A 5,876-nucleotide genomic window follows, 5' to 3' on the forward strand; every position below is an offset into this window, starting at 1 on the left:
TTCCATGCCTCTCGGCTTTGTTATCCGGCCATCGCCGGGCCCCTGGGGTGTGTTTCCGCAGTGGACCAAGTGTCTGCATGTGTGTGGCATGTGTGTGGCAGGGGCAGGCCCGCTGCCCGGGGAGGTGGGGAGGCAGGGAAGGGTGGGGGCCGTGCTGCTTTTCTTTCCACGGCCTGTGCGATAAACAGCTGGGTGTGGTCGGGGCTGTTTGTCTGGGAGTGGTGGTCCCTGAGGAGACTTATTGTTACCCTAAGTGGACAGAGAGGCTGTGTTCTCTGGCCAGCCCCGGGGCGGGGGGGGGGTGGTGGCAGGGAAGGCCGAGCCCTGCCCCCTGCCCGGGATGGTCTCTGGGACCCTGCAGGGCTCCAAGGCTGACTGCAGCTGGACCTCAGCCCCTTGGTCACCAGAGCGGCAGGAGCCTGGAGCCCTGCACGGGGCTGGCCGGAGTGGCCCTCAGCTGTCCACAGTGGTCTGAGAGGTCGCTCCTCCCTCCTCTCCCCTCCCCACTCCACTTCCTGCCCGTCTGCTTGCAGCCCCGCTGGGCGGTGCTCCGGGAGGCGAGGCGAGGCGGCAGTGATGGAGAGGCTGAGGCCGAGGCTTCTGAGGGGAGCCCATCCCTTGCTGAGGCCTAAGGGCATCCAGGAGTCAGATTTCCTGCCAGTGAGGAGAGTGGTCCCAGCAAGTCTTGTCAGCTTGGAGTCCCCTCTCCCCTGCCAGCTGCCGTGACGGGCAGTGAGGACCCTCCTGCCCCGGGAACTCACGTGAGGAAGCCCCAGGTGGGGCTGCCCTCCTCTCTGCTCCCTGTGGCTCTGAGCCTGGCCAGGGGAGGTGCGCTGTCTGACCCCGAGAGGGGCCTCTCGCCCTTGGGGATGACCCAGAGTAGGTTCTGAGCAGCAGAGTCCTGGGGCATGTGGAGAGAGTGGGCCCATACCTGGGAGGAGGAGGCAGCTGGTACAGCTGCCGGGGCTCAGGCTGGACACACCCTCACCTCCCCCCGCCCCCACACTGCCAAACCTCTCATCCCTGTGGTCATGGACACGCGCTGCTTCCAGAAAGGGCCAGAGCCCTTGGCAGGAGGCAGCCCAACTGGGATTATGCCTCGGGTTTCTAAGTGCATCTGAGCAAGTCAATGAACAGTTCTCCTCCTCCGTTTCTCCATCTGTAAGATGGGTGTGATACGATGATCTCAGGTCAGCGCTTAGTGGCAGACAGGTAAACTGCAGCTCTGCCTCTGCAGCTGAGGTGACAGCTGACGGCTGTCCTGTGTCCTCTGCCTGCTGGGGCAACATCACCTCAGAGGAAGTGGGGAGCCCACTCCCTCAGGAACAGCCTGGGGTGGAGCAGACGGCAAGGTAACCAAGCCAGTGTGGCCTTGCCCATGGGTAGAGATGGAGGACCCTGAGGCACGGAAGCTTCCAGAGCTGAGCAGTCGTGACATGAGGTGCAGGCCCCTTGAGTCAGGACTCCCAGGGCCTTTCTTCTCTCCTAAACCCATTGTCTGTCAACGTTTCAGCAAAGGCCAGACCGGCCAGCCAGGCGCCCTCCTCCATCCTTTCGGACCCAGGGTGAGACCAGGCCTGTGACGAACAGTGGGAGCTGAGCGTGGTGGGGCTGGTGTCCTCCATCAGCATTTCTCTTTTTCTTCCCTGTGGTCACACCCGTGTCCCCAAGGAGCTTTGGCGGTGCAGGAATCTCCCTTCCACCCTGACCGCCTGGCCACCTCTAGCTGCCTTAGTCTCTGGGGCCAGACACCTTTTGAGCCTGTAGGGAGAGGCCTTGCCAGGAACAGTGCCCAGGGCAGGCAGGGGACATAGACCAGGAGCCGAAGGCCCCAGTGATGGGCTGGACCACTGCGGAGGGAGAGGCTCCAGGTCACGGTGGCCTCTTGCTCTGAGGGCTGTGTCACCTTCTGTATCCCTGACTACCCAGGCATGGGGTGGAGGCGTGGCATCCCTCGTGCGCCCTAGCAGCCCAGGCTGTGTGTAGGGAGCCCCCAGTGTGTGTCCCAGCTTCGGGAGAGCTGCGATGGGAGGAGGAATTCACGGGACTGCTGAAAGAAGGAAGTCTGAGGTCAGACCTTTAAAACAATCTCTTACCTAAAAGGGGGTAAAGCAGAGAGGGAGTGTGTGTGTGTGTGTGTGTCCTATGGGGAGAAAGGACAGAGGTGGTAATTCCTAACATCCCTCTTTTACCCTCTTATACTTAGTTTCCCTGCAGAGCCCTGGGGCAGCCTGGGGACCAGGCCAGGACTGTAATTGTGGGGTGCACACCAGGGAGGGTTCCCCTCCAGCAGGCTGAGCAGGACCTGGTGAAAGGGTAGGGCAGCCTGGGGAGCCCTGACCCTCTGGCTGCTCCCACTTCTCTCCTGGGAGCCAGCCATCCCCTTTCTCCCCAAGCCCCCTCCAAGCAGGACAGACCTGGAGCTGGTGATCTAGCACCCTCCCCCAACCAAGGCATTCAGCAGAGTTAGAGCTCACGGTTGGGGGTGGGGGCGGGGGTGGGGGGCAGACCTGCTTTCACATTCCCCGTGGCTTCTGTGTTCCCGGCAGCCCCGGGCCTCTGCCTGCTCTGCCTTCCAAGCAGCAAAGATTATTCTTCTTAATGTTGCTGTTACTCACAGTATTTATCGCACTAATAGATTTAGATTTGAATAGCGTTTTCATCTTTTCCAGCACACTTTCACATCTATTATCTTAATTTTTACCCTGATGATAGGGTAGGTATTTTTACCCCTGTTTTGTAGTCAAACTGGAGCACGTAAAGATTTGCCTAAGGTCACATAACTGGTTAATAACAGGGTGGACTGGCGAAGGAACTGGATGTGTATCAGCCATGCCCATGCAATGGGCCTCCCCATCCATGCCTTTCCTCGTGCCCCTGGCACTCCAGATGCAACCTTTCTGAGCCGCAACATTTTCTGCTTTCGTAGGGATAGACACAGCATATAAATGTCTCCCTCCCTCCCTTCATTTTGGAATACTTAACCGTGGGCTTTGTAGGGGAGTCCTACCTATAAGACGGGCAGCCCTGGCCATCCTGGAGCAGACCACCCAGCTAGGCAGACAGGCACAGGACAAGGCCATCGGAGGGGACGAGATGCCACAGAGGGCAAGGCCAGAGAGAGGTGCGTGCCTAGGGCCACGGGGTCTCACTGCTCACCCCTAAGCCCCCAGGCCCGCAGCTGCTCCGTTGGGCTGCAGGTTCACGGTCCCAGCCATCCGGCCCCCAGAACCCTGCATGCCTGCCTCACAGCTCTGCCTTCCAGAGTTGGGGTGCTCTCAGCTCACCACTGGTACAAACCACCTGAGTATCAGTATGGTGGCTGGTGGCTGGGAAGGTCTCTGACCTGGCCCTTGTTCTTGATCCCTCCTCCCTCCCATGGAGGTCAGAGCATAAATGCATTTCCAGAATGTGTACTCAGACCCTGCCCCGTGCACAAAGTTCTGGGCTTCTCACGTGTGCCAAGGCCACGGGCTGGAAGTACATAAGTGTCCTCTCCGGCCTGTCCAGCTGCCCTAGCCAATCTGGGTGACCCTCTCTGAGATTCTGGGCTCTTCAAGACCGGAGCCTAGCCCAGCCTGACAGGGCCCTGGAAGGGGCTTGTGGTACAAGTGATGGGTGGCTAACATCCCGCCCAGCGATGATGAAACTGATCTCTCTGAGAAGCCAAGTCCGACTCCCCTGCGCTTTGAGATCTCTTCTCTCCTACGCCTGGGGCCTTCGTGCGCGGGCCAGGTGGTCTTGATGGGGCCAGAGGGGCCGCTTCTGCAGGAGCATGGGCCTAGGGACCCCCAGAAGGAGGAGGAAAGGCTGGGCTCAGAGCCCAGACCCACTTTGTGTGGGAAAGTGTGAGACTCTGGTTGCTTGTGTGCGTTTAGACTCTGACCGTTACGGACCCCGAGCCAGGGAGCCGGACGTTCACGCTGCCTGCCATCCTGTTGGCCCTTGAGGAGGGCTCGGGGCCTCAGTTTTCTCGCTGGAGTGTGAGTTGTGGGCAGCCAGAACTGCTTCCCGGTTGCTGAGTGGAGGAGAGCTCAGGCTTTCCTGGCGCTCGGGGGGCTCTAGCCAGCAGAGGGGCGGAGAGAGGGTGACTTTGTGCGGCAGCCATGGCAGCAGGACGTTTTAAACTTACTCTGCCTCCCGGAAAAGTGCTCTGGGAGAGCTTGACGCAGTGTAGGCCAGTGTCAGGGCGGTCCTCCCGCAGGTGGGCCGTGTGTGCGGGAGCCTCGCCCTCAGCAGCACCCGGCCTTGAACAAGTCCCTTCCTCTCCCTGGACCTCAGTTTCCTTATTTATAAACAGGGATTTGGACTAGAAGGGTTTGGGATGTCTTCCTGCAATTAGTGTCTTTGATTTAGACAGCTCAAGGCGTCACACGGGGTGAGACGGTGCAGACCCCTCTTGCTCATGAGGCTGTGGGGCCTCCCCACCTTCCTGAGCATCTTCCCAGTGGTGGCCCCCAGCCAGACTGTCCGCAGGAGGGAGAGTCAGCTGTGAGCACAATTGTGTTAGAAGCATTCTCAGAGAGTTCTCTGCCCCTAAATATCTCCTACTACAGCCTACCCGAATTCCAGTTGTCTGTAGGAGACCCCTCTTATGTAGGTATGTAACTTGGGAGGATTCTAATGGTCACTCTAAGGGGGAGAGCAGGAAAGGAAGAGTCCCCGGGCAGGGGCATAAGGGGCATTTTCATGACATCAAGTGAGGGGCAAGGTCCAGAGTATGACTTAGGGAACACGGCAGAGTCTCCCAGTGTGAGAGTGGGAGGGAGAAATGGATGGCCAGCTCCTCCGGGGTAGGGCCCTGCAGGGTAGCCTGGGTGGTGGAGGGGGAGCCCGCAGATCCAAGCTGCACTCTGGTGGCCCACGGAGGAGGCCAGCCTTCTCTGTCTCTCCTCTCGTTTCTTGTCTCCTGGGCCGTGCAACTGTTGGCAATCTCATCAAACAGAACCAAGGCCTAGGAGGCCAGAGCTGTTCCCACTGAAGCTCTTGGCCTCCCGCAGAGCAAAGCTCAGTTCCCCAGGCTACAGCTGCAACCCCAGAAAATAGGTGTTACCTTCGGCAACCGAACCAGGTGAGCTGGATGATGTGACTCGTTAAAGAATCATCCCCAAGACCTGAAAGCACTCAAAGTGTACATTTTGAAATGTAAATTTATTTTTGGAATTATATTTGGAATTATTTTTTTTTTAAAAATCACCTTATGGGGAATTCCCTGGCGGTCCAGTGGTTAGGACTCTGCGCTTCCAATGCAGGGAGCACAGGTTCGATCCCTGGTCAGGGAACTAAGATCCCAGAAACCTCGCAGCGTGGCAAAAATGAAAAGAAAGAAAAAGAAAGATTGCCACTTTCTCATGTCTCTGTTTTAAAGGTAATTTTTTCAGGGAGGCCTTCCCTAACCATCCCATGTAAATTAGATCTTCTGTGACCTTATTTTCTTTTTTAAACACACACTTATCCGGTCTTGTTACGTGCCCGATACTGTTTTAAGGCTTTGCAAGTCTTGACTCATTCAAGTCACCACAACTGCCCTGTAAGGTATTCTTATTCGCTCTATAGTTACAGGGGACACCAAGGCACAGAGAGGTCAGGGAACTTGCCTAGGGTTGAACAGCAGGTGAGTGGCAGAGCTGGGATTCAATCCCAGGCAGTCTGGCTTAGAACCAGCGGTCTCAGCATGGTGTTCTGCTGGCCCTAATCCAAGCTTTCAGTTCGCTCCATTCCGTCGTCCTGTAAAACGCTGAGCAACTCACCCTTGCATCCACTTCGCTTTGCGTAACGGAGCGCGTGCTCAGATGCACGAGGAAGGGGGAAGTTGTCCATCATCCAACGACCTCAGCACAGTGATTATGGTAATTTTGACAGACTGTAGATCTCCA

The sequence above is a fragment of the Phocoena sinus genome, chromosome 10 (genome assembly GCF_008692025.1).
Source record: "Phocoena sinus isolate mPhoSin1 chromosome 10, mPhoSin1.pri, whole genome shotgun sequence".
Lineage (NCBI taxonomy): Eukaryota > Metazoa > Chordata > Mammalia > Artiodactyla > Phocoenidae > Phocoena > Phocoena sinus.